The 26695-nt window shown below is 44.4% G+C and overlaps 1 protein-coding gene and 1 non-coding gene across 3 annotated transcripts in view; both read left to right on the forward strand.

The window, feature by feature from the left end:
* Positions 1-26695, forward strand: part of SHISA9 (shisa family member 9) — a 355476-nt gene that overhangs the window by 48654 nt on the left and 280127 nt on the right. The gene's annotated exons all lie outside the window — the stretch shown is intronic.
* TRNAG-CCC (transfer RNA glycine (anticodon CCC)) lies at positions 14361-14433 on the forward strand. The gene has a single exon. It is a non-coding gene; the product is annotated as a tRNA-Gly (tRNA).

Consider the following 26695-nt stretch of genomic DNA (forward strand, 5'->3'; position numbering starts at 1 on the left):
CCATCAGGGAAATTTCAAAGAATTTAGGAGCTCTGTGTTAGGACCTGTGGTCAAAGACCAAATATTAGAACAAAAGATCCTCTTGGACCCCTGTGTTTGTAGCAGCACTATTTGCAATAGCCAAGACATGGAGACAACTGAAATGTGCATTGACAGACGAATGGATAAAGACGACGTGGTGTATGTATATAACGGGTCACGTGGTGTATGTATATAACGGGTCACTACTCAGTCATAAAAGAATGAACTAGTGCCATTGGCAGCAACGTGGATGGATCTAGAGAGTATCATACTAAATGAAGTAAGTCAGAGAAAGACAAATAACCAAATGATATCACTTACATGTGGAATCTCAGATATGATGCAGATGATCTTATTTACACAGACATAGAGAATAGAGTTGTGGTTGCCAAGGGGAAGGGAGGGTGGAGGGGAGCTGGCTTGGAGTTTTGGGTTAGCAGATGCAAACTAGTATATACAGAATGGAGAAACAAGGTCCTGGGCTTCCCTTGTGGCTCGGCTGGTAAAGAATCCACCTGCATTATGGGAGACCTGGGTTCGATCCGTGGGTTGGGAAGAGCCCCTGGAGAAGGGACAAGGCTACCCATTCCAGTATTCTGGCCTGGAGAATTCCATGAACTGTATAGTCCATGGGGTTGCAAAGAGTTGGACACGACTGAGTGACTTTGACACTTCAAACAAGGTCCTACTGTATAGCCCAGGGATCTATATTCAATATATTGTAATAAGCCATGTGTATGTTAGTCGCTCAGTTGTGTCTGACTCTATGCGACCCCGTGGACTGGAGCCCACCAGGCCTCTCTGTCCATGGGATTCTCCAGGCAAGAGTACTGGAGTGGATTGCCATGCTCTCCTCCAGGGGATCTTCCCCACCCAGGGATTGAACCCGGTCTGCTGCATTGCAGGTGGAGTCTTCATCATCTGAGTCTCAAGGGAAGCCTCCAATAATAAGCCATAATGGAAAAGACTATGAAGAAAGATGCTATTAGTACTCATATCACTTAGCAAATTACTAAGGTTTCAGGGGCTCTGTGCCAGAAACCAGGGGCAGAGACCAATATGTGTATTTTATGTTATTTCTCATGTGTAAAACCTCTGGGTAAACCTCTCCTAGTCAACTAAAGGAGACTCTCTTGAGTAGTCCTTTCCAATATGGTAGCTCATAGCCACATGTAGCTATGAAGCACTTCAAATGTGGCTAGTTTTAACTGTGATGTGTTGTAGGTATAAAATATTCATCATATTTTGAAGATTTAGTGTGAATAAAGAGATGTCTACATTTCCTTAGTAATTATAAAGTAGATTACATGTTGAAATAACATTTTGAGTATACCAGGTTAAATAAAATAGATTTTTTAAATTAATTTCATTTTTCTAATATGGCTATTTGAAAATTTGAAATTATATATGTGGCTCACATAATTTCTTTAAAAATTTTTGAAATGCATTTGAGTTATATTCATTTGTTTAAATTTATAGTATTGAAGTATAGTTGATTTACAATGTATTATTTTCTGCTATATAGCAAAGTGATTCAGGTACACGTTGTTCAGTGGCTAAGTCGTTTCTGACTCTGCGATCCCATGGACTGCAGCACGCTATGCTTCCCTGTCTTTCATTATCTCCTGCAGTTTGCTCAAACTCATGTCCATTCAGTCGATGATGCCATCCAACCATCTCATCCTTTGTCGCCCCCTTCTCCTCCTGCCCTCAATCTTTCCCAGCATCAGGGTCTTTTCCAATAAGTTAGTTCTTCCTATCAGGCGGCCAAAGTATTGGAGCTTCAGCTTCAGCATCAGTCCTTCCAGTGAATCATCAGGATTGATTTCCTTTAGGATTGACTGGTTTTATCTCCTTGCTATCCTAACTATATATATATATTCATTCTTTTCATATTCTTTTACATTATGGTTTATCACAGGATATTGAATATTGTTCCCTGTGCTGTACAATAGGGCTTGTGGTTTACTGATTCTGTATACAATAGTTTGCATCTGCTTCACATTATATTTCTACTGGACAATATTGCTCTGGAGTAGGGGTTGGCAGACTCCATAAAAGGTCAGAGAGCAAATATTCTAGACTTTGTTAAGCCATACAATCTCCACTGCAATTTCAATTCTTCAGTTATTGGGGAGGCAACCATAGACCAAACATAAATCATTAATGGTCATGGTCATGTTCCAGTAAAGGATTCTTGATAAAACCATGTGGTGGGCTTGACTTGGCCCGTGGGCTGTAGTTTTCTGATCCCTGCTTTAGGGAAAAATAACAGCTGAGAACTGTTAGCAGTCAGTGCTTATACCAGATAAGCATGGTGGTGGTGGAGGGGTCTATATGCCTCTATTTTTCTCCTGATTAGGAATTTTTTTTTTTTCTGAAATGATTTTCCCCAGGTTTTATTACTAACTGCTAGCTATTTTGTTTATAAAAGAGGAAGCTTTGAGGGGGAAACTTTATTTTAGGGAGCTTGGACTGTGAGACTACAGGTGGAGAAATATGCAGAAGGAAGGAAAACAGGACCAAACATTTATTTCCTTCTCAGGATTGTAGGAGAGGTACATATGCACATCAATATAACATTTAAAAATATTACTTAGTATTCTGCACATCTGTGCAACTGGTCTACCCTGGATGGCGGTAGCAGTGTCATCTTGAGGATTTAAGTGATTTTTAAAAATGATACATGTTGATGTATGGCAAAACCAATACAATATTGTAAACTAATTAGCCTCTAATTAAAATAAATAAATTTAAATTAAAAAAAATAAAAAAATAAACTTGACTAAAGTGGGGAAAAAAATGATACATTTCCCCGCCCCCCAACTTTTGCCAATACAAACACAAACATGAAATTTTCCAATTGAGGCCAATTAACATGGAATGCCTTAGGCCAGGAAATAATTAATACAGAATCCTGGGGAAATGACATCTTTGCAACTCCTGCTTTCTCAAGGTGGAATCGCTCAATTAAAATGATTCTCTGGCCTCCAGAGAACTTTCTGTGACCTGTTTGGGCTGGACTCAAATGTCTCCAATGTCTCTGTGCATTTCCTCTGGCACCCCCATGGCCCTGCCCCTCTTTGTAAATGCTGAGACTCTTCTAAAGGCCCCTTCAGCTGGTTTGCAGTCAATTCTTCTCGATTGTTTTTACCCATTGATGTGTTGGAGTGGTCTCCCCAGTCTTCAGTCTCCTCCAGTCAGAATCTTATTTCTTCAAGGAAGAATTGACATCTTCTTCCTTTTTGTCCTCTTCCTTTGACAAATGTTTGTGTGTGTGCTCAGTCCCTAAGTTGTGTCTGACTCTTTTGTGACTCCATGGACTGTAGCCCGTCAGGCTCCTCTATCCATGGGATTTTCCAGGCAAAAATACTGGAGTGGGTTTCCAGTCCCTTTTCTAAGGTGTCTCCCTAACCCATGGATCAAACCCATGTCTCCTGTGTCTCTTGCTTGGCAGGCAGATTCTTTACCACTGAGTCACTTGCAAAGCCCCTTGACAAATGTTTATTGAATGTGTATTGTTCACTGAGCCTGTTTTAAGAACCATGTATTGTCAGGCTTGGTATGCTAGTGGGGAAGACTAATACTCATTTTTTAAAAGAATTATCTATTTATTTTGGCTGCTCTGGGTCTTTGTTGCAGCATGCCGGCTTTCTCTAGTTGCAGTGAGTGGGAGCTTCTCTAGTTGTGGTGCATGGGCTTCTCACTGCAGAAGCTCCTTTTGTTGCAGAGCATAGACTCTACGTAGGAGGGCTTCAGTAGTTGTGGCACCTGGGCTTAGTTGCCCCAAGGCATATGAGATCTTTCCAGACCAGGGATTGAACCTGTGTCCCCTGCATTGGCAGGTGGTTTCTTAACCACTGGACCACCAGGGATCTCCTAATAATCAACTTTCAATAAATAAGAAAATCGTGCAAGTTTGCCAAATGATAAGGTGTGTGAAAAGAATTAAAGGGGCAAAAGAATAGAAAGTGATGGTATGTGTGGGATATCACAGATAAGGTGGTCAGGAGTGGTCTTTTTGAGAAGGTGGCATGTGGAAGAAGGCCTACAAGTAAAAACAGCCAGTGCTTGTATGGTGCCTACTCTGTGCTAGGCGGTGTTTGGAGTGCTTCTTACACATTGATTAATCTGCATGACGATGCAGGAAGGTAGAACTAAGATGAGCCCCACGTGATAGGCGAGAACCTAACATAGAAAGATGGAGTCATTGGCCCAAGGATGCCAAGTTCATCAGTGCTGAGGTTGGGTTGGAACCCAGGCCCCTGGCTCTAAGTGCTCTTAGCCATCAGGAGGCATAAGGACATTGATTTATTGAATATTTGATTCATTAATTTATACTCATCTCTCACCCACAGAGGACCTCACATAGGCTAAGTAGACATAAGCAAGACCTATTCCTCTCTTACACAGATGGGGAAAAAGTGGAAACAGTGGCAGATTTTATATTCTTGGGCTCCACAATCACTGCAGATGGCGACTCCCGCTACAAAATTAAAAGACACTTGCTCCTTGGAAGAAAAGCTATGACAATACTAATACTAAACAGAGTATTAAAATGTAGAGACATCACTTTGCTGGACAAAGGTCTGTCTAGTTAAAGCTATGGTTTTTGCAGTAGTCATGAGTGGATGTGAGAGTTGGACTATAAGGAAAGCTGAATGCTGAAGAATTGATGCTTTTGAATTGTGGTTTTGGAGAAGACTCTTTAGAGTCACTTGAACAGCAAGGAGATCAAACCAATCAATCCTAAAAGAAATCAACACTGAATATTCATTGGAAGGACTGTTGCTAAAGCTGAAGCTCCAATCCTTTGGCCACCTGATGTGAACAGCTGACTCATTGGAAAAGACCCTGATGCTGGGAAAGATTGAGGGCAGGAAGAGAAGAGGGCAACTGAGGATGAGATGGTTGGGTGGCATCACCGAATGAATGGACATGAGTTTGAGTAAACTCTGGGAGATTGTGAAGGACAGGGAAGCCTGACGTGGGGCAGTTCTGTTAAGTTGGACAGGACTTAACGACTGAACAGCAACATTCCTCTCTTATTGCCTCGGGGTAGAGACAACCTCAGGGTTCAGGCTTTCTGAGAATTGTTACTGAAGTGAGGAGCACGTGATCTGGTCTCAGCCTGGGATAGTGGAGGGATAATCATGGAAGACCGTTCAGAAGGGACAAGATGGATTGAAACTTGAAGGATGAGTTTTCGGGATGGCAACATTAAACTGGAAATGTACAGAGTGTGAAAATAGGCATGGGGAATGGCATGGCAGGTGGAGGGAACAGACAGTGCAAAGGCACAGAGTCAGAGCATCTCAGTCCTTAAAGACGCATAGTGTTCACATGGGGGAAATAACAGCTCATGAGACAGGAAATGTGGGCAGAGTTCAGATTGCTTAAGGAACCTCGATTTTATCCAGAGGACAATGGGTAGCCATCGAATGAGGGGTGATGTGGATAGATTTGTGTTTTTAGAAGATAGCATAGTAGCAGTGTGTGCATGCATGGTGTTTTGATGGGGATTATGTTACCCACTTCATTTTTCTTGACACCTTCCCATCAGCCCAGTGGAACTTTTTTCTTAATTCTTATTTATGGTAATGAAGAGTAATAGTAGATATTTCTTACAGGGCACATCCTAGGGGCTGAATAGATCCTGTGCTGATTACTTCACATTTTTAAATGTTATTTAATTCTAAAAAATCACTCTGCATGATAGGCATCCCAATTGCTACTGTTTCTGTTTTGGAGATGAAGAAACCAAGGGTCAGAGAGGTTAAATGACAGATCTCAAATGACACAGCCATTCAATGGTGAAGCAGGGATGACAGTCCAGAGATTATAATTCTGGAGGCCACAGTAAAATTGCAGAGGCCACAGTATAAAGCATGATGCTTTCATCAACTCATTTTGTCAAGTGGACTTGTCTTATTGTCATACCCAGAGGGCAGGGAATAAATGAAGACACGTGTTGAGCACCTACTATGTACCAGGCGCAGGTAAACAGGTCCGTGTGTATTTCTGATGCTCTTTCCTTACAATAGTAGTGTATCTCCTTTTAGAAGATAGGAAAACTGAAGCCAGGAGGTATGGACTGCTGGTTTTTTTCCTCCTGCTTAATGTTTCCACTTGTTTCTCCCTGAAGACTTAGTAAGTTGCCTCCTCAGTCTTCATTTTTAACTGCATCTCTTCCTGTGGGGGTGCCCACGCTCTCCCCAACCTGCACTCCAGCCAATGGGCACATTAGGATTGACCACTTAGTGGTCATTGCTCCCTGGTTTCCTTGTCAGGTGACTCCTTCCGTAAGCAGCCTTCTCTCCAGTGCTCATCACACCTCTGAGGATAGCCTGCCCCTCCAGGCTTTGAGCTGATGTGTGTCTCTGTTCCCACTGGGGTGTTGAGGAGGGGAGGAGGGATTGCATTTACAGAGACTAATTCTTGGATGCCAAAGACCATGAGTTCACTTTTCCTCGTAATGGCATGACTGATTTATTATAGACACACAGAAAAAGTATATTTGTGTATTGCTTCTTATTCCTATAGTTTTATTCATCACCAAACATTTAGAATGTTTCAATAAGCAAAATGAAGCAATCAAAAAGAGTTAGTTGCTTAGTCATGTCTGACTCTTTGCGACTCCATGGCCTGTAGCCCTCCAGGCTCCTCTGTCCATGGGATTCTCCAGGCAAGAGTACTGGAGTGGGTTGTAATGCCCTCCTCCAGGGGATCTTCCTGACCCATGAATCGAACCTGGGTCTCCTGCATTTGCAGGCAGATTCTTTTCCATCTGAACCACCAGGGAAGCCAAAAAGCAATCAAAAGAAACTTTTAACTGGTGGTCCAGTGGTTAAGGCTCCATGCTGCCAATGCAGAGGGTGCAGGTTTGATTCTTGAACAGGGAACTAAGATCCCACATGCCATGTGGGTGCAGCCAAAAGATTAAAAATAAAAAGGAGAGAGTTGAAAAAAGTAGAAAAGCATTCATCAAAGCAAGAGACTTTTAATCTTACCTCCTAGTGATAAACACTGCTAACATATTGGGGCATATTTATCTTATCTGTTTTTTTTTTTCTCTCTCTCTCCTTATTACAAACTAAAATAATGCTATACAAGCTATTTTGTAACTGGCCATTTCCCTTTCACAACTCAGCAGAGGCACCTTGACATTCTCCTCTAGTGATGGTTTTCAAACTTGTTTAAGCAGCTCCTGGACCGTTTCTGCAAGCACTGTCTTTGGAAATGAAATTTATTAGACAGATTGTCTTAATCTGCTTGGGCTGCTATAATGAAAACCATAGACTGAGTGGCTTAAATAACAGAGACTTATTTCTTATAGTTCTGGAGCCTGGGAAGTCCAAAATCAAGATGTCAGTCAATTTGGTTCCTGAGAGAGCTTGCTTCCTGGTTTGCAGATAGTCACCTGCTTGCTGTGTTCTCATAGGGGCACTAACCCATCATGAGTTCTTCAGCCCCATCACTTCATCTAATCTTAATCACCCCCGAAGCCTCATCCCCTATTATTATCATGTTGAGGGTTAGGGCTTCAACATATACATTTAGGTGGGGCCATAAACATTCAATCCATAGTATGAATCAAAATAGAGCTTCTTTAATTGAAGCGTAAATAGAGGAACCAAAATTCTGCCTATTTGCTTTGTTGTTTTGCTCAAATTGGCTCCTGAATCAACTCCATGAATTTTCTAGTTTTCCAACAAGCGTTGCTTGCAAAAAAATTCCCCAGCTGACATTATTTTGAATGGTTGTATTATATTCCATCGTGTGGATGTACCCAGTTCCTTGTTGTTGAACATTTAGCTTGTTTCTCATTTTCCATCATGAACAAAGTTATAATGGGCAGCTTTGTGCTGCCAACCTTGTGTGTATTCATGATAATTTCCCACAGGTAGTTTTAGAAGCAAAAATGTCTTTTGATTGCTGCCCTGTGGAAATGTCTCTCTGAAGCCCTAATCTTTGTCAGGCTGGGACTATGGGCCTTGGTTCAGAGTGTGTATGTGCTAGACACCGTATGTCTTCATAAGGCGGCTGGTACTGGCCTGCTGAGGCATGCTTCATGGTCAGGACAGCACGGACCTTCCTCTGGGTCTGGGTGGGCAAGACTGTTGCTGAATAGTCTATCTTATATTTGCAACAGGTTTTGGCAGTTTCCAAAGCCTTTTTTATTTGTCATCCCACTGTCACTGGAGGTAAATGGAGAAGAGACATATATATCTTCAAAAAATTTAAAGCATATTAAGGTTCAAAGAGGTTAAGTGACTTTCCTAAGATTCGGCTTCTAGTAAACGACAGCACTCTGTTTCAGTCAGCTATTACTGCAATAAAGCTGTGTAACAAATAACTCTCTCCCCTCCAAAAACATCTCAGGACCTTACATCAACAGTTACTTTCTCACATGATAGCTGGGACTGAGGGTTGGCTGTGGTTCAGCTGATCTCAGCTGGTGCAGCTGGGCCTAGGGGACAAAGAGCACAGTGACAATAGATAATGTCATAGAGAAAGACTTGACCATGGCCTTAAAGGCCATGGCAGCAGAGGTGGGGGGCAGTTCTTAATCTTATACTTATTGCATTAGGAGGCTACTGAAGGATTTTATGTTGGAGAGCAATGTGATCTGATTTATGTTCTAAAAGATTATTTAGACTTGTCTGTTCAATGTTAGATTTTTCAGTGCTGGGTTCATAACAGATGCTCCATAAATATTTTATTGGATTAATAAAGAACCTGGTTCCCAGAGAAAGCAGTGCAGTGCAAGCCCTGAGGAACTGGGCCCAGTCCCACTCTGTGCAGGGGGCTGGTAAGCTTGTTGGCTTTTCTGGGCAAGATTCGTTAAGTCAGTTTGTTCATTTATTCATTCATTTCACTAATTCAGAGGACATTTACTGGGTGTAGCCCCTGGGGTGTCCACACCAGCAGAGGGAAGGCTGTGATTCTGTAAACACTCTAGAAACCTCAACTGAAATGATGTCCTCACTCGTCTTTTCTTTGGAGGAGGAAATTCTCAGGGCAGCTAGTGAAGAAAAGGACTTCCCTGGTGGTCCAGTGGCTAAGACTCCGCACTCCCAATGCAGGGCACCTGGATTCAATCCCTGGTCAGGGAACTAGATCTCATACGCTGCAACTAAGGATCCTGCATGCCACAAACGAAAAAAGATCCCGCACACAGCAACTAAGACTTGCTCAACCAAATAAATAAATAAGTATTTTTTAAAAAATAAAGGGGGCTCAGCTCATACTCTTATTAAGAGGTCTTCTCTTTTGGGGTGGAATAACCAGAGCAGAGGGAGATAATCACTGTTAGGGCTGGGACATCCTTTATTCATCAGTTCATTCAGCTCCTTGTGTGGAAGAGGAAACCAAAACCCTTGGAAGCACGGGGGGCGGGGCATCGATTGCTCAGGATGACCCAGAAAATTGGTTCACAGCCCAGGAGACCCCAGACCCCCAGCTGCTGCCTAGCTCTTTGCTTCATGCTGCCCTGAACTGTGCTGAGCTTAGTCGCTCAGTCGTGTCTGACTCTTTGTGACCCCATGGACTGTACCCCACCAGACTCCTCTGTCCATGGGAATTCTCCAGGCAAGAAAACTGGAGTGGGTTGGCATGCCCTCCTCCAGGGGATCTTCCTAAACCAGGGGTCGAACCCACGTCTCCCGCATTGCAGGTGGATTCTTTACCATCTGAGACACCAGGAAAGCCCAAGCCCTGGACACTCACCCTTAAACCAACAGTTTAAACACTCTAAATACAAATTTGGGGCAGAAAATGATGGTCTTTATTTCGAATGAAGATGCTTTTTTGATTAAAAAACAACCCCAGAAAGATAGTTTACATTTAAAGAGAAACGGTGAAGTGCAAAGGTTTAGAAATAGGAATTAGGATTTCTAATTATATAGCACTTGGGACCACATGTTTATGAAATCTTTGAAGAAATGCTTTATAAATAGGTCAAAACAGGCGTCACAGTCTTCATGAGTGTGTTTGCTGGGTGTGCTTGTTTAGCACTGGGCCCTGATCTTCTGTAGTCTTGAACTCTAGTTGCATTTTCTTGTGTAAATGAATCGTCTCCAGCTAGACTGCAAACAGGGCGTTTTTTTTTTTTTTTTTCTATTTATCATTCCCTTTCCCTCCGTCCCAGTGTCTAGTGTAGGGCCAGATACAGGAAGTTTGCTTAATAAATCCATTTCATACCCAGCCCCTCCCCGCGCCTCCTCCCTCCAGCTTCGCCTCCCCTCCTCTCTGTTTCTTCCCCTTCCTCTCAAGCCCTCCTCACCCTTGCTTCCTCTCTTTCCCTCTTGCCCCTTTCCCTCCCTCCCTGCCCTTTTCTCTTTCTCACCACTCTCCTCCCTTCCTTCCATAAACATGTCTACTGCAAACCAGTGCCAAGGGCTTACAGGCACTGGGGATTCAGTGATGAGCAAGGGGAACAAGTTTCTTCTTCCCTGTAGCTGTGTGTCTGCTTGGGGAGCCTGGGCACTAATCATCGAGACGTGGGGGCGCTGATAAAAGTATCTTTATACCACGTGGAGTGAGGAATGCAATCGAGGGGGTGCATGGTGTCAGGGGTCAGGGAACACTTTCCCATTCCTCCTTGCTAGAGCAGAGACCCAGAGGACAAGTAAGAGACAGCAGCTGAAGGAGGGGAGCAGGTGGAACATGATCAGCAGAGGGAGCTGCATGGTTCTGGGAAAGCCTTGGGCAAGGGGTTCGTGGCTGGGTCTTTGGAGGGATGGACAGGAGATCTGCATGGCCAGAGCAGAGAAAAAGTGGGAGAGGAAGTGGAGAAGGATGTGGACAGATCAGCAGGCAGGTCAGGCAAGGTCTCAGGGGGCCTGGGCCCAGGGAGCAAGAGTAGGGGAGAAGGTGAAGTTTTGGTGTTTTTCTTTAGAGTGGTGGAAATTGTGGAAGGGGTTTAAACAGAAGAAAATCACACTTGGAATTCATTTCTGGAAGGTCACTTTAGACCAGAGGGATATGTGGCTCCATTGATGGGGGTGGGGATGTAAGCTGTGAAGGCCCGCTCTCCACCCCCAACAATGGCACATGCCATATCCTGATAGAGAAGGTCCCCAGAGTGACATGTTGAATGGCGAAAACCAAGTGCGGGACAGTGTCAGAAAGAGAGGTGGATCGGAGTATGCATTTGGATTTACATGTGTTTGATTAAGGACACACTGGAAGGATGAAGAAAAGATACCCCAAGAGGCTATACATTGATCGTGTGTATGTGTGGGGCAAGATGTCTGGGGACAGGTGTGGTCTCCCTGTGTGCCTTTAAAAAATTTGTTTAGGTCACTACAGAGCATTGAGTAGAGTTCCCTGTGCTATAGATGAGGTGCTCATTAGTTATCTATTTTATGCATATTAGTGTATGAATGTAAATTCCAATCTCCCAATTCATCCCACCCCCCATTTCCTCTCTGGGTGTTCCTATATTTTTTTCTCTACACATGTGTCTCTGTTTCTGCTTTGCAAATAGGTTCATCTGCACCATTCTCTTAGATTCCACATAGATGTGTTTCTCTTTTTGACTTACTTCAATCTGCGTGACAGTCTCTAGGTCCATCCATGTCTCTGCTAAAGGAGAAGGGAATCCAAAACAGAGGGGATCTATGTATAAGTGGATTCACTTTGCTGTGCAACAGAAAATAACACGACATTGTAAAGCAGCTGTGAAAAGTGCAAGTGAAAGTGCAAGTCGCTCAGTCGTGTCCGACTCTTTGTGACCCCATGGACTGTACAGTCTATGGAATTCTCCAGGCCAGAATACTGGAGTTGGTAGCCTTTCCCTTCTCCAGGGGATCTTCCTGACCCAGGGATCAAAGCCTGGTCTCCTGCATTGCAGGTGGATTCTTTTACCAGCTGAGCTACAAGGGAAGCCCTGATTTACTTCACTTAACATGATAATCTCATTTTAACATGACCTCCACCAATGTTGCTGCAAATGGCATTATTTCATTGCTTTTATAGCTGAGTAATATTCCATTGTACATATGTACTGCATCTTCTTTTTCCATTCATTTGTGGATAGAAGTGGCTTCCATATCCTGACTATTGCAAGTAGTGCTGCAATGAACATTGGGATGTATGTATCTTTTTGAATTAGAGTTTTCTCTGGATATAAAAAGTGGAAACAGTGACATATTTTATTTTCTTGGGCTCAAAAATCACTGCAGATAGTGACTTCAGCCATGAAATTAAAAAACCCTTGCTCCTTGGAAGAAAAGCTATGACTAACCTAGACTGAGTATTAAAAAGAGACGGTCTGACAAAAGTCCATAGCTTCTAGTCAAAGCTATGGTTTTTCCAGTGGTCCTGTACAGGTGTGAGAGCATGGCCATAAAGAAGGCTGAGCGCTGAAGAATTGATACTTTCTCATTGTGGTGCTGGAGAAGACACTTGAGAGTCCCTTGGACTGCAAGGAAATCCAACCAGTCAATCCTAAAGGAAATCAACCCTGAATATTCATTGGAAGAACTGATACTGAAGCTGAAGCTCCAATACTTTGGCCACCTGATGCGAAGAGCCAACTCTTCGGAAAAGACCTGATGCTTGGAAAGATTGAAGGCAAAATGAGAAGGGGACAGCAGAGGATGAGATGGTCAGATAGCATACCAACTCCCTGGACATGAATCTGAGCCAACTGCAGAGGAGCCTGGCATGCTACAATCCATGGTGTTGCAGAGTCCAACAAGACTTAGCAACTGAACAACAACAAACAATTGGATATATACCCAGAAGCTGGGTTGCTGGGTCATATGGTAGTTCTTTTGCGTTTTCTGAGGAACCTCCATGCTCTTTTCCATATGGCTGTACCAGTTTACATTCCCAGCAGTGTGGGAGGGTTCCCTTTTCTCCACACCCTCTCCAGCATTTGTAGCATGTGAACGCTTTTATGCTGCTTTGACTTCTGAGCCACGTGTTTGGCTCATCACTCAAAAATTGAATAAAAATGAGCTGAACTGAGCTCTAAAAGCAGTTATTGTGAATTTTGGAGTGGGGCGAGGGGAATAGAATGTGAGCTGTCAATCCGTGATGGGAGATTCTCACTCTCCTTTCACTCTCAGCAGATTTTCTTTTCTGTATCTGATAGTGGCGAGGCTTTAACCATTTACTGAATAAACAGCCTCTTGATCTCATACTTCCTCCTCTAGCCAGACTTTTGTCATAATAACAGGAATTCATCAACATCTTACCTTTAACAGTTGTTAAAGTGTTGCCCCCCTGGAGGGTCACGGTACGTAACTTGTGTTGAGCACGTACGTCATGCCGGATGCACATTTCACTTTCACAACAACCTGTCACCAGCGTTTTGTGGACATGCAAACTAAGACGTGCAGAGGTGAGCTGATTTGTTCGAGGCCCTTGGAGGTTAGCCTGTGGAGGATAAGATGGAGCATTGGGTAATTAGACGGCTGTGTGCTAGGCACTGACCAGGTCCTGGAAATACCCTGATGAATAGAAGTCAGGTTTTGCTCTTTAGAGATCACACTATCCAAAGGGAATGACAGAACTTCCACACGTAACTGTTATGTAGTGTGACAGAGGCTTTAAGCTGGGAATAGGCAAGGTCAAAGAAATGGGAGAAGGGAATCAGGGAAGGCTTCCTGGAAGAAGAGAAGATGCTGTAGTTATACATAACTCCTGTTTGCATATAGGAGTTTAATAAGGCAGGGAGAGCCTGGAGGGCATTTTGAGGGGAGGCCAATCCAGGGAGAGGAAACAGCACATGCAGAGGCCTGGAGGTGGGAAGTGGTTGACCATGAGGGAGGAAATATGAGAGCCCTTGAACTGCCATGGAGGAGGAGCTGAGTGGGGACCTTGATACCATGCATGGGGTTCATGCCATTTTCCTCCAACCAACCCCTTATAATGTATGACTTTTCCTGCTGGCAGTATGTCCCTTTGCCTTTGTGATATGTCTGTAGTCAGCTCCCAAGATTCATTCTTTGCTTAGCTGAGTTGTTGCTATGTGTCACCCTCGGAGCTGGAGGTTCAATGGCAAAAATGAGGTGATGGTGTCATGGGTGAGTCAGGCATGGACATAGATAAATTGATATCAAATGGATGTTCATAAATGGCATTATACAAAGAAGTCCAGGAATGGAGCATATAATTAGGGATGGGAGGTGGTTGGGAGGACTTCTTGGAGGAGGTGACTCTTGAGCTAAGTTTTAATAGATGAGGAGGCCTTGGTTGTGGGAGTGGGGATAAGCTAGTTTGGCCTCAGAGAAGAAGGGACAGCAGGGACAAAAGTCCAGAGATATGATGAAATTAACTGTGTGTGGAGCCAGTGGAGTGGCCAGAAATAAAACTGAGATGGGAGTTCCCTGGTGGTCCAGTGGCTAAGACTCTGTGCTCCCAATGTAGGGGACCCAGGTTCAATCCCTGGTCAGGGAATTATATCCCACATGTGGCAAGTAAGACTTTGCCTGCTGCAAATAAAGATCTTTCATGATGCAATGATATCTGATGCAGCCAAATAAAATAAGTAAATAAATATTAAAAAAAAAATTGAAGAGGTAATGGAGCCCAAAAGGCCTAATAAGGTGTTTTCATGAGGGAGGAGGAAGAAGGAGAAAGAAGGGGAAGAAAGGTGATATCCTCGCATTCTAAAATGCTAATAAAACCAGAGCATCCGGTAAATCAGACCATTGCACTAGAACTGTTCCCCTGGGGAACAGCAAGTGAACTCACCAAGTCAGGTTTCAGCCAAGCCCTGTGAGTCGAGTGGCTGTCAGGTGTGATCACACATCCCTGCCAGAGCTGGCCTTTCTCTGCTGGGGAGTTGTATCGTCCAGGCTGGCTGAGACTGAGAACCCAGGGCCTCCACTTCAGGCCAGTAAGAGTAATTAAAATGGGATCAGTGGTTGCCATGGCAACATTGACATCCGTGCTCCCAGCATGGAGGCCTCTGGCCATGGCCAGACTTGCCTCCTGAGGACTGACACCTGGCCCCCCTTGCCTGCCCTGGCCAGGCTCCCTACCAGACAAGCAGGAAACACCCCACATGTCCCAGCCATCATGTGCCAGCGCTATCCTGTTGTCACTTTATGCATGTGACCTTGGGTTCTCAAGACAACAGCCCTAGGAGGCAGGAGGGGTCAGCTGAGGCCAAGAGAGGCTCAAGGATCTGCTCAAGGACAGTGGGAACCAGAGTCTGCAAAGTTTTGTATCTGCAGGATACAAAACTGCAGAGCCTGGGGTCATTAGTTTCGGGCTTTTTGACCTTCCTCACCGTTACTTTTCAGACCCACAGTTGTGAGAATGACACTTACCACATTCACTTCTGTTATGGACTAAATGTTTTTGTCCTCCCAGAATTCCTATGTTGAAAGCCAAACCCCTAATAAGATGGTTTTAGGGAATGGAGACCTTGGAAGGTGATTAGGTTTAGAGGGGTTCATGAGGGTGGAGCCCCCACGATGGCATTAATGCCCTTATAAGAAGAACAGACATCAGAGCTCGCACTGCCATGTGAGGTCACAGCAGGAAGGTGGCCACCTGCAAGCCAGGAAGCCTTCATGGTGAACCGAATCACCTGGCACTTTGACCTTGACCTTGGACTTCTTAGCCTCCAGAACTGTAAGAAGTAAATGCCTATTGGTATAGTCACTCAGCCTATGCTATTTTGCAATGGCAACCTGAGCTAAGACAGCTAGCCTTTAACCTCCTTCCTTGCATGTGTGCATGCGTGCTCAGTCGCTTCAGTCATGTCTGATTCTTTGTAACCCCATGGACTGTAGCCTGCCAGTCTCCTCTGTCCATGGGATTCTCCAAGCAGGAACACTGGAGTGGGTTGCCATGCCCTCCTCCAGGGGATCTTCCTAATCCAGGGATGGAAGCCACGTCTTTTATGCCTCCTGCATTGGCAGGTGGGTTCTTTACCACTAGTGCCACCCAGGAAGCCCAGCCTTCTTCTTTGCTGCTGCTGCTGCTAAGTCGCTTCAGTCGTGTCCGACTCTGTGCGACCCCATAGACGGTAGCCCACCAGGCTCCCCCGTCCCTGGGATTCTCCAGGCAAGAACACTGGAGTGGGTTGCCATTTCCTTCTCCAATGCATGAAAGTGAAAAGTGAAAGTGAAGTCGCTCAGTCATGTCTGACTCTTAGTGACCCCATGGACTGCAGCCTACCAGGCTCCTCCATCCATGGGATTTTCCAGGCAAGAGTACTGGAGTGGGGTGCCATTACCTTCTCCAGCCTTCTTCTTTAAAGTACCTCAATTTCCGTTTGGAGAATTTTGTTCCCTTCATTGGCTGCGTCTTGGTGGGACAGACTGTTGATGGTCATGTGACCACGTTGGGCCAATCAGAGTTCTCCCCAGGCCTGGCCTCTGCCCATTCTTACAGTCCAGCATATTCTTTCCACAGGGCGCTCGGGGAGACAAGGAGGGAGCTTGGCTCCTGTCATCTGATCCCAACCCTACTTCCAGTTCGAGTTCTCAGCCATTCCATCCTGTGTAAGCTGCTGCTCGGGGTCCATCCAATCATGTCTGTTTCTGCTTCAGTTCCCCACCATCATTTCTGTTCCTTGCAGACAGAGGTTCCCCAAGAAGGGTTAGCCTGGCTCTGGGAACTTAAAAAAAAAAAATCAAATATAGTTGCTTTACAATGTTGTGTTAGTTTCTAGTGTATAGCAAAGTCCATCAGCTGTGAATACATATATCCCCTTGTTTTTGGATTTCCTTCCCATTTAGGTCACTGCAGAGGTATTGGGTCCTTTCAGTGCTGTTTGTTTTTGTTTTAAATCAGCTTTATTGAAACATAATTTACATGCCAATAAAATTACCCATTTGAAAGTGTACAGTTCATTTGCTTTGGTATATTCATGAAATGTGTATCCATCATCACTGTCTTATATTAGGACATTTTCGCCATCCCCAAAGAAACTCATAGCCATGAGCAGTTATCCCTTCAGCCCTGGAAATTACTGATTTACTTTCTACTCCATGGATTTGCCTATGGCAATGGCACCCCACTCCAGTACTCTTGCCTGGAAAATCCCATGGATGGAGGAGCCTGGTGGGCTGCAATCCATGGGGTTGCGACTGAGCGACTTCCCTTTCACTTTTAACTTTCACGCATTGGAGAAGGAAATGGCAGCCCACTCCAGTGTTCTTGCCTGGAGAATCCCAGGGACGGTGGAGCCTGGTGGGCTGCCGTCTATGGGGTCGCACAGAGTCGGACATGACTGAAGCGACTTAGCAGCAGCAGCAGCATATTAAAGAATCACATGATATGTGGCCTTTCGGGTCTGGTTTTACTTATTTATTTATTTGGCCATGCTACATGACTTGTGGAGTCTTACTTCCTTCCCCAACCGGGGATTGAACTCATGCCCTTGGCGGTAAAACCACTGGACTTCCAGGGAAGTCCCGTGGTCTGGCTGGCTACTTAAGCTTAGAGTGTTTTCAAGGCTCATCCATACTGTAGCACATATCAGTATTTCATTGCTCTTTTAAAAACTGTGGTTAAAAAAACACAGAATGTGAGATCTACCCTCTCAACACATTCTAAGTGAATTGTAGGCATGATATTGTATAACTGATAACCAGGACTTTTTCTCCTTCCATACTTGAAATTTCATACCTACCAAACACACTTTTTTCTAAGTTTTTTATTATATTTTTTAACACCCAAATCATTTTGTACTGAGGTTATAGCGGGTTAACAATGTTGTGATAGTTTCAGATGAGCAGTGAAGGGACTCAGCCATACATTTACATAAATACCACTTGTTTTTAATCGTTGGCTGAAAGCATGTTGTGAGATGAGCATGAACGTGTGTGCATGTGATGAGCAAGAAGAGTGGGAAAGGTGAGGGATGCGAGGGACATCTCTGCAGGACCCAGGATGGCGGGGGGGAAGCAGACAGAAGCAAGGCAGCAGCCTGGATCTTTCCTGCAGCCTGACTGGGAATGGGAAATAGTGTCAAAAATACATGCAGCATGGCCTTGGCCTTCAGGGCCTCATAGTGTATCAGGAGAGCTGTTGACAAGGGCATAAATAACCATATCAGAGCACATGTGATAAGGACGTGAGGGAGACAAGATGGGTGGTGGGGATCCAAAGGAGGAAGAGATTGTTCAGTGGGGGGGATAATTGATAGTAACACAGTAACAATGATAAGAGGTAGCATTTATTGAACTTTTATTGTCTGCCAGGTGCCTAACTTAATGTTTTACATGCTGCTGCTGCTGCTGCTAAGTCACTTCAGTCGTGTACGACTCTGTGCGACCCCATGGACTGCAGCCTACCAGGCTTCCCCGTCCCTGGGATTCTCCAAGCAAGAACACTGGAGCGGGTTGCCATTTCCTTCTCCAATGCATGAAAGTGGAAAGTGAAAGTGAAGTCGCTCAGTTGTGTCTGACTCTTAGTGACCCCATGGACTGCAGCCTACCAGGGTCCTCCATCCATGGGATTTTCCGGGCAACAGTACTGGAGTAGGGTGCCATTGCCTTCTCCTTTACATGCTGATGTCATTTAATTTTCATAATAACCCTAGGAGGTAGCTACTCTTATTTCTCCCATTTTCCAGATGGGGGCTACCGAGGCACAAAGAGGTTATATAAGTGTCCCAAGGTTACAGGGCCAGGAAATGGTTGGGTGGCATTTAAACCTTCCCTTTCCGGCTTCCCAGTCTATGGTGTCACAAGGTATCATGGGGGTAGAGACTTTGGTGTCGCCTTGTGAAAGGCAGCCTGAGAAAATTGATGCCAGCGTCAGATAATACTTGGGCTTCCCTGGTGGCTCAGTTGATAAAGAATCCGCCTGCAATGAGGGAGACCTGGGTTCGATCCCTGGGTTGTAAAGAACCCTGCAGGAGGACGTATCAACCCACTCCAGTATTCTTGCCTGGAGAATCCCATGGACAGAGGAGCCTAGCAGGCTACAGTCCATGCAGTTGCCAAGAGTCGGACATGACTGAGCGACTAAGCACAGCACAGCACAGATAGTACTCACCTCAGGCAGAAGGTATTAAAACAAGCTTTTTCACATGTTTTGGGTGTTGTAGCAGAGAGAAAAGCACTCATGTAATCCCTTCCCTCTAGTCTTCACCAAGGGGGCTTCTGGAACCCTTCAAGTGACAGCCTTATAATTAACTAAATGAAAAGCTCCCTGCAAACAAGGAATCTTCAAAGGGCTACTGCTTGCAGACTAATAACACTGACAAATCACAGTTTTATTTGAACAAATTTCTGCTGAAGTTGGGCCAGTTCCCAGACCTGCCCTGGCTATGTTACGAATCAGTCCACTTCCAGATCTAGCCCAAGATGCTGTGTTTGAAAAGAATTTTGAGCCAAGATATAGTCAGAGCTGATCTTGAAGTAAGCAAGATTGTTTCATGACCACAAGCCCAAGACCTTGGACTCTGGCAGGTAGCTGCAAGTATCTGTTGCCTGAACAAATAAAAATGATTCAAAGGTGATTAATTCTATGGTGCATCATAGATATGACATGAACCAAAGGGGTGATGGTGTATCTGTCAAGACCTTGGGGTTTTCTGCGTGTCTATTCAACAGAAATTCAATCTGACTTAAGTAATAGAATTGGTCAGCTGTATAACTAAAATGTCTCACAGTATTCTAGCCTTCAGGAAAGGTTTGATCCAGCCATGCCAGTGTAACAAAATTATTATTTTCGTTGTGAGAGCTCAACTTCTGGGCAATTTATGACAGATATGTTTATACTACACCTCTGTTTGAAGTCTGATATTGTGGTTTGGTCAAGGGTAATATTTTATAGACACACAATCTGGCCTGAGATGGAAAAAAATTCACCAGATTGCCAAGCTTGTGTGAAGTACAGAAGAACAGATGACCAGAATTCAAGAACGAAACAGAAAATGGAGGACATTCCTAGCTGTGTAACCTCAGAAAAGTTTCTTAAATCTCTCTGAGATTTTCCCCCTGGAATAAACATGAATAGTCATTTCTGCCCTATTTTAATGCTTTGGGGTTGTCAAAAGCCTCAACTGAGAAAATATATCTATTAGAATTCTATGCAAGTGAGCAACTATACTTAGTGATCATGGGAATTAATGGTTATTGATCATGACAGTTTCTTGTAGTAGATGCTTAGACTGATCCATTCATTTATACGTTCATTCATGTATATTATGTATATATGTGCCTTCAGGAAAGGTTTGATCCAGCAATGACAACAAATTATTGTTTTTGTCTTGAAAGTTCAGCCCCTAGGAAATTTAAGAGATGATGTGCTTAAACTGCAACCGTGTTTGAAGTCTGTTGACATATGTCTGTGTGCTTATATGTATTTAAGATATAATTTACGTAGCATACAATTTCACATTTTAAAGTTATACAGTTCATTTTTTTGGTACAGTCACAAAACTGTGAAAATTCACAGGCCATTTTCGTCAACTCAGAAAGAAACTCCATATTGATTAGCAGTCACTGCCATTCCTGCTCACCCCAGCCCCTGGCAGACATTACTCTCTTTTCTGTCTCTCTTTTATTGAGCACCTCCTATGTTCAAGGAAGAGTTGGAAATATGATAGTAAGAAAATTCTCCCAACTGACTTGGAATCAGATGAACAAACCCTAAATTATCGAGATAAAAAATGAATGGAACTGACTGTCGTTGTCATTGAGGGGGTGACTGCTGCTTTTAAATAAAAATTTCAAAATATTTAATTAATTCATTTGGCTACGGCAGGTCTCCGTTGCAGTAGGATCTAGTTTCCTGGCCAGGGGTCAAAGCTGGGCCCCCTGCATTGGGTGTGCAGAGTCTGAGCCACTGCACCACCAGGGAAGTCTGGCAGGGGAGTGGGAGTGAATGCTTTTGCAGGCAGGGGCAGTGTAGGGTGGACCAGATTTACTTTCTCTGCCACAGCTTGGCAGCTGTGTGGCCTGAGTCTTGTTGAGTCTTAGTTTTCTTGTCTCTAAAATGCCACCCGCCTCTGAGGGTTGTTCTGAGGGTAAAATGAGATGAGGCATGTAAAGAGTTCAGCATGTCATCTAGTGCATGCCTGCGTGGGAAGTTGCTTCAGTCGTGTCTGACTCTTTGTGACCCTAAGGACTCTAGCCTACCGGGCTTCTCTGTCCATGGGATTCTCCAGGCAAGAATGTTGGAGTGGGTTACCATGCCCTCCTCCACAGGATCTTCCTGACCCAGGGACTGAAATGGCATCTCCTGAATCTCCTGCATTGCAGGCAGATTCTTTACTGCTGAGCCACTGGGGAAGCTCATCTAGTGCCTAGTAAGTGATCAATAAATGGTAATGATATTATGCTTGAAGACTTTCCTGATGGCTCAGCGGTAAAAAATCCACTTACAAATGCAGGAGATGCAGGTTTGATCCCTGGGTCAGGAAGATCCCCTGGAGGAGGAAATGACAACCCACTCCAGTATTCACATCTGGGGAATCCTCTAGACAGAAGAGCCTGGTGGGCTACAGTTCATGGAGTCGCAAAGAGTCAGACACGACAGAACAACTGAGCAAGATGATGCTTGAAATGAATGATGAGGAGGAAATGGTATTTCTGGAAAACCTTGTAGTAAGTGTGAGTGCTTATCTCAGGAACTGAAGGATGGGGAAAATTTTCTTACCAAATGCTCCATTGAAACTGAGGTCTGACTTGGCACCATTACCATCTTGAGCTGGATAATCCTCTGTTGGAGGGGCTTCTTGTCTACTGAAGGACATTTAGCAGCATCTGTGGGCTCTCTCTGCTGGATGCCATTAGCATTTTCCAAGTTGTTCCAATCAAAATTGTCTCCATGCATACATGCTAAGTCACTTCAGTCATGTCCAACTCTTTGTGACTCTATGGACTATAGGCCTCCAGGCTCCTCTGTCCATGGGATTCTCCAGGCAAGAATACTGGTGTGGGTTGCCATGCCCTCCTCCAGGGAATCTTCCTGACCCAGGGATGGAACCTATGTCTCTTATGTCTCCTGTATTGGCAAACAGGTTCTTTACCACTAGGGCCAACATTGCCACACGTCCCCTGGAGGGCAAAGTTAGTCCCTACTTGGGCACCACTGATCAAAACTGAATTCTCAAGAATCCTTTGAAGAACATGTTGCTTTCCTGCATCTATGATTTTACTCACCTCAGGGACTTCTACCTCCCAGCTCTACCATGTCCAAATACCACCACTAGCCTTCAAAGCCAGGCTCCAATGCTACCTCCTTCCTGTGTCTTCAGTGTTGAAAGAGCTTCCCCCATTTCGAGTCTCTGCTGCTGCTGCTAAGTCGCTTCAGTCATGTCCGACTCTGTGCAACCCCATAGACGGCAGCTCACCAGGCTCCCCTGTCCCTGGGATTCTCCAGGCAAGAACATCGGAGTGGGTTGCCATTTCCTTCTCCAATGCAGGACAGTGAAAAGTGAAAGTGAAGTCACTCAGTTGTGTCCGACTCTTTGTGACCCCATGGACTGCAGCCCACCAGGCTCCTCTGTCCATGGGATTTTCCAAGCAAGAGTACTGCTGTTAGTATACATATATCCCTCTTGAGCCTCCCTCTCACCACCCTCCACCCATCCCACCACTGTAGGTCATCACAGAGCACTGAGCTGATCTCTTTGTTTTATATAGCAGCTTCCCACTGCTACTGCTGTCACTTCAGTCATGTCCGACTCTGTGCAACCCCATAGATGGCAGCCCACCAGGCTCCCCTGTCCCTGGGATTCTCCAAGCAAGAACACTGGAGTGGGCTGCCATTTCCTTCTCCAATGCGTAAAAGTGAAAAGTGAAAGTTAAGTTGCTCAGCCGTATCCGACTCTCAGCGACCCCATGGACTTCAGCCTACCAGGCTCCTTCATCCATGGGATTTTCCAGGCAAGAGTACTGGAATGGGGTGCCATTGCCCTCTCCGAGCTTCCCACTAGCTATCTATTTTACAAGTGTGTGTGTGCTAAGTGGCTTGAGTTGTGTCCGACTCTTTGTGACCCTATGGACTGTAGCCCACCAGGCTCCTCTGTCCATGGGATTGTTCAAGAAAGAATGCTGGAGCAGGTTGCTATGCCCTCCTCCAGGGGATCTTCCCAACCCAGGGATTGAACCCCCATCTCCTGCAGCTCTTGCATTGCAGGTGAGTTCATTACTGCTGAGCCTCTGGGGAAGCCCCTATTTTACACAAAATAGTGTATATAAGTTAATGCTGCCGTCTCAATTTGTCCCACCCTCTCCTTTTCCCCCCACTGTGTCCTCAAATTGAATCTGTAAAGCTCTTAATTTCTTTTTTGGCTATGCCCTGCAGCATGTGGGATCTTAGTTCCCTGACCAGGTATGAAACCCATAACACCTGCACTGGGAGCATGGAGTCTTAACCACTGGACCACCAGGGAAGTCCCTAGAATCCCTAAAGCACTTTATGTTTTATATGATAAATGAGTGCCAGTAGGTACTGGGTCTGTGCTTTACAATCCTAGTCACAATCCTATGAGTATATGGCAACCTGTTAAAATGTTTTGCCTTGGGTGAAAAAAAAATTCCATGAGGATGACATCATTACTCTCATCTATAGATTTAGGAAGCCAAGGCTTAGAAAAGCTATGTAATGTGGTCAAGGTGACAGCTGGACAGTGGCAAAGCCAGGACCTCTCAGAGTTTTGGCTGCTTCTCTTACCCCACCCAGTCTTTGGGACAACCCCTTTCTTCTTTGCACTGGAATGATCTGTATACATCAATTATTTCCTTTGGACACTGTGAATCCCCTGTCTCCTTCATTTCCAGCACAGTGCCTGTCACATAAGTGCTAAGAAATATTTGTTGAATATATAAATAAAAAGAAGTCTTTAGAAGGCTTCCAGGTGTATTTACTGAGCTGTTGAACTTGAGAAACACTCAGCTCTAGCCAAGGTGGTTAAATATTCACCTTCCGGAAGAAAGGCTGTGGTCCAGATTATCCTCTTGAATTTTTTTGCCTGGTTCTAGTCATTTGGTAGAAATTTTCTGAGTGCCTCCTGTGTGCTAGGATTTGTGAAAATCTCTGGGGATCTAGAAATGAAGAAGATGTGGTCTTGTTGGTAGAAATATTTTGAAGAGCAGTTTGGAAACGTCTTGGAAACTGAAAGATGTTCATACTCTTTGAACTGGCAGTTTCTCTCCCAAGTGGAGATTCTTCTTTTTTTTTTTCTTGTGTTGTTTTTTTAAAATAACGATAACCCTGTATTGTTTGCGAGACAGCAAAAGAGACACAGATTTATAGAACAGTCTTTTGGACTCTGTGGGAGAGGGTGAGGGTGGGATGATTTGGGAGAATGGCATTGAAATATGTATATTATCATATGTGAAATGAATCGTCAGTCCAGGTTTGATGCATGAGACGGGATGCTCGGGGCTGCTGCACTGGGATGACCCAGAGGGATGGTATGGGGAGGGTGGTGGGAGGGGGGTTCAGAATGGGGAACATGTGTACACCCGTGGCGGATTCATGTCAATGTATGGCAAAACCAATACAATATTGTAAAGTAATTAGCCTCCAATTAAGATAAATAAGTTTATATTAAAATTTTATTTTTTAATTGGAGAAAAATTGCTTTACAGTGTTGTTTATTTCTGTGTACAAGAATGCAAATCAACCCCAGGTGGAGATTCTAAAGGAGCCCATGGCTGTGGGCACAGCAGGACCTGCAAAGAATAGTTATTGCAGTGTTGTTGGTAATAGTCAAAAAATCGGAAACAGCTTAATTCAGTGGTTCCCAAGCATGTCTGCATATTAAAATCACCCAGAGATGTTTTGAAAATTGTCTACATCCCATATCAAGTATATCACAATCGCTGGAGGTAGGACATAGCTGTCACTATGTTTCGAAGCTCTCAGGTAATTCCAGTGTGCAGACTCCTATGGGAACTGCTGATCTAAATGACCACTATCAGCTGAATGTATAAATAAACTATGGTATGCTTATATCATGGATTGCCTTGCTGTAATTATAACATATGAACTATTCCAAAAGATGTATACCAGAATGTTTACAGCAAGACTTCCCTGCTGGCCCAGTGGTTAAGACTCTGTGCTTCCAATGCACGGGGCATGGGTTCAATTGCTGGTCAGGAAACTAAGATCCCACATGTGGCGTGAAAAAGAAAAAAAAAAAAAGGATGTTTATAGCAGCAGCACTATTTACAATAGCCAAGAAATGCTGCTGCTGCCAAGTCGCTTCAGTCGTGTCCAACTCTGTGCGACCCCATAGACGGCAGCCCACCAGGCTCCCCTGTCCCTGGGATTCTCCAGGCAAGAACACTGGAGTGAGTTGCCATTTCCTTCTCCAATGCATGAAAGTGAAAAGTGAAAGTGAAGTCGCTCAGTCATGTCTGACTCTTAGCGACCACACGGACTGCAGCCCACCAGGCTCCTCCATCCATGGGATTTTCCAGGCAAGAGTACTGGAGTGGGGTGCCATTGCCTTCTCCAAGCCAAGACATGGGAGCATCCTAAATGTATTGACAGTTGAATGGATAAGGAAAATGTGGTTTATACATACACACATATAGTCAGTGGACTACTACTCAGCCATAAGAAGAATGAAATAATGCTATTTACAGCAATATAGAAGGATCTAGCAGAGAAGACACTGGCACCCCACTCCTGTACTCTTGCCTGGAAAATCCCATGGACAGAGGAGCCTGGTGAACTGCAGTCCACGGGGTTGTGAAGAGTCAGACACAACTGAGCGACTTCACTTTCACTTTTCACTTTCATGCATTGGAGAAGGAAATGGCAACCCACTCCAGTGTTCTTGCCTGGAGAATCCCAGGGACGGGGAAGCCTGGTGGGCTGCTGTCTATGGGGTCGCACAGAGTCGGACACGACTGAAGTGACTTAGCAGCAGCAGCAGCAGCAGAAGGATCTAGAGCTGATCATACTAAGTGAAGTATGTTAGACAGAAAGACAAATATCATAGAATATCACTTATATGTGGGGTTCCCAGTGGCACAGTGATAAAGAATCTGCTTGCCAATTCAGGAGACTTGAGTTCGATCCCTGGGTCAGGAAGATCTCCTGGAGAAGGAAATGGCAACCCACTCCAGTATTCTTGCCTGGGAAGTACCATGGACAGAGGAGCCTGGCGGACTACAGTCCATGGGGTCACAAAAGAGTCAGGCACAACTTAGTGACTAAACAACAGCAATAAATAAAATAAACAACAAGGACCTGCTGTATGCACAGGCACCGATATTCAGTATCTTATGATGAATTATAATGGGAAAGAATATGAAAAAGAAAATATATATGTATATTTATCTATAATTGAATCACGTTGCTGTCCCCCAGCAACTGATGTGATGTTGTAAATCAGCTGTACTTCAATAACAAAGTTTGTGAAAATAATGTTCATAGCATCACTATTTGTAATAGCGCTCAAATGGAAACAACTCAAACATCCATCCACATATGGATGCCTAAATCATGGCATGTTTATAAAAGGGATTATTACGCATCAGTGAGAATAAAGAAACTGCCATGCATGTGTGACTCCCCCTCACTGTTGGGTAAAAGAAGCCAGGCCCAGAGGTGGACAGACTGTGTGATTCCAAGCACATGATGTTCTAGAACAGGAGTCAGCAAACTTTTCTGCAAAGGGACAGACAGTAAATTCTTTAGGTTTGTGTGCAGTATTGTCTCTGTTGCTAAGTCACTCTGCCATTGTTGTACAAAAGAAGCCATGTATGTAAACAAGTGAGTGTGT

The sequence above is a fragment of the Bos indicus genome, chromosome 25, assembly GCF_029378745.1.
Source record: "Bos indicus isolate NIAB-ARS_2022 breed Sahiwal x Tharparkar chromosome 25, NIAB-ARS_B.indTharparkar_mat_pri_1.0, whole genome shotgun sequence".
Lineage (NCBI taxonomy): Eukaryota > Metazoa > Chordata > Mammalia > Artiodactyla > Bovidae > Bos > Bos indicus.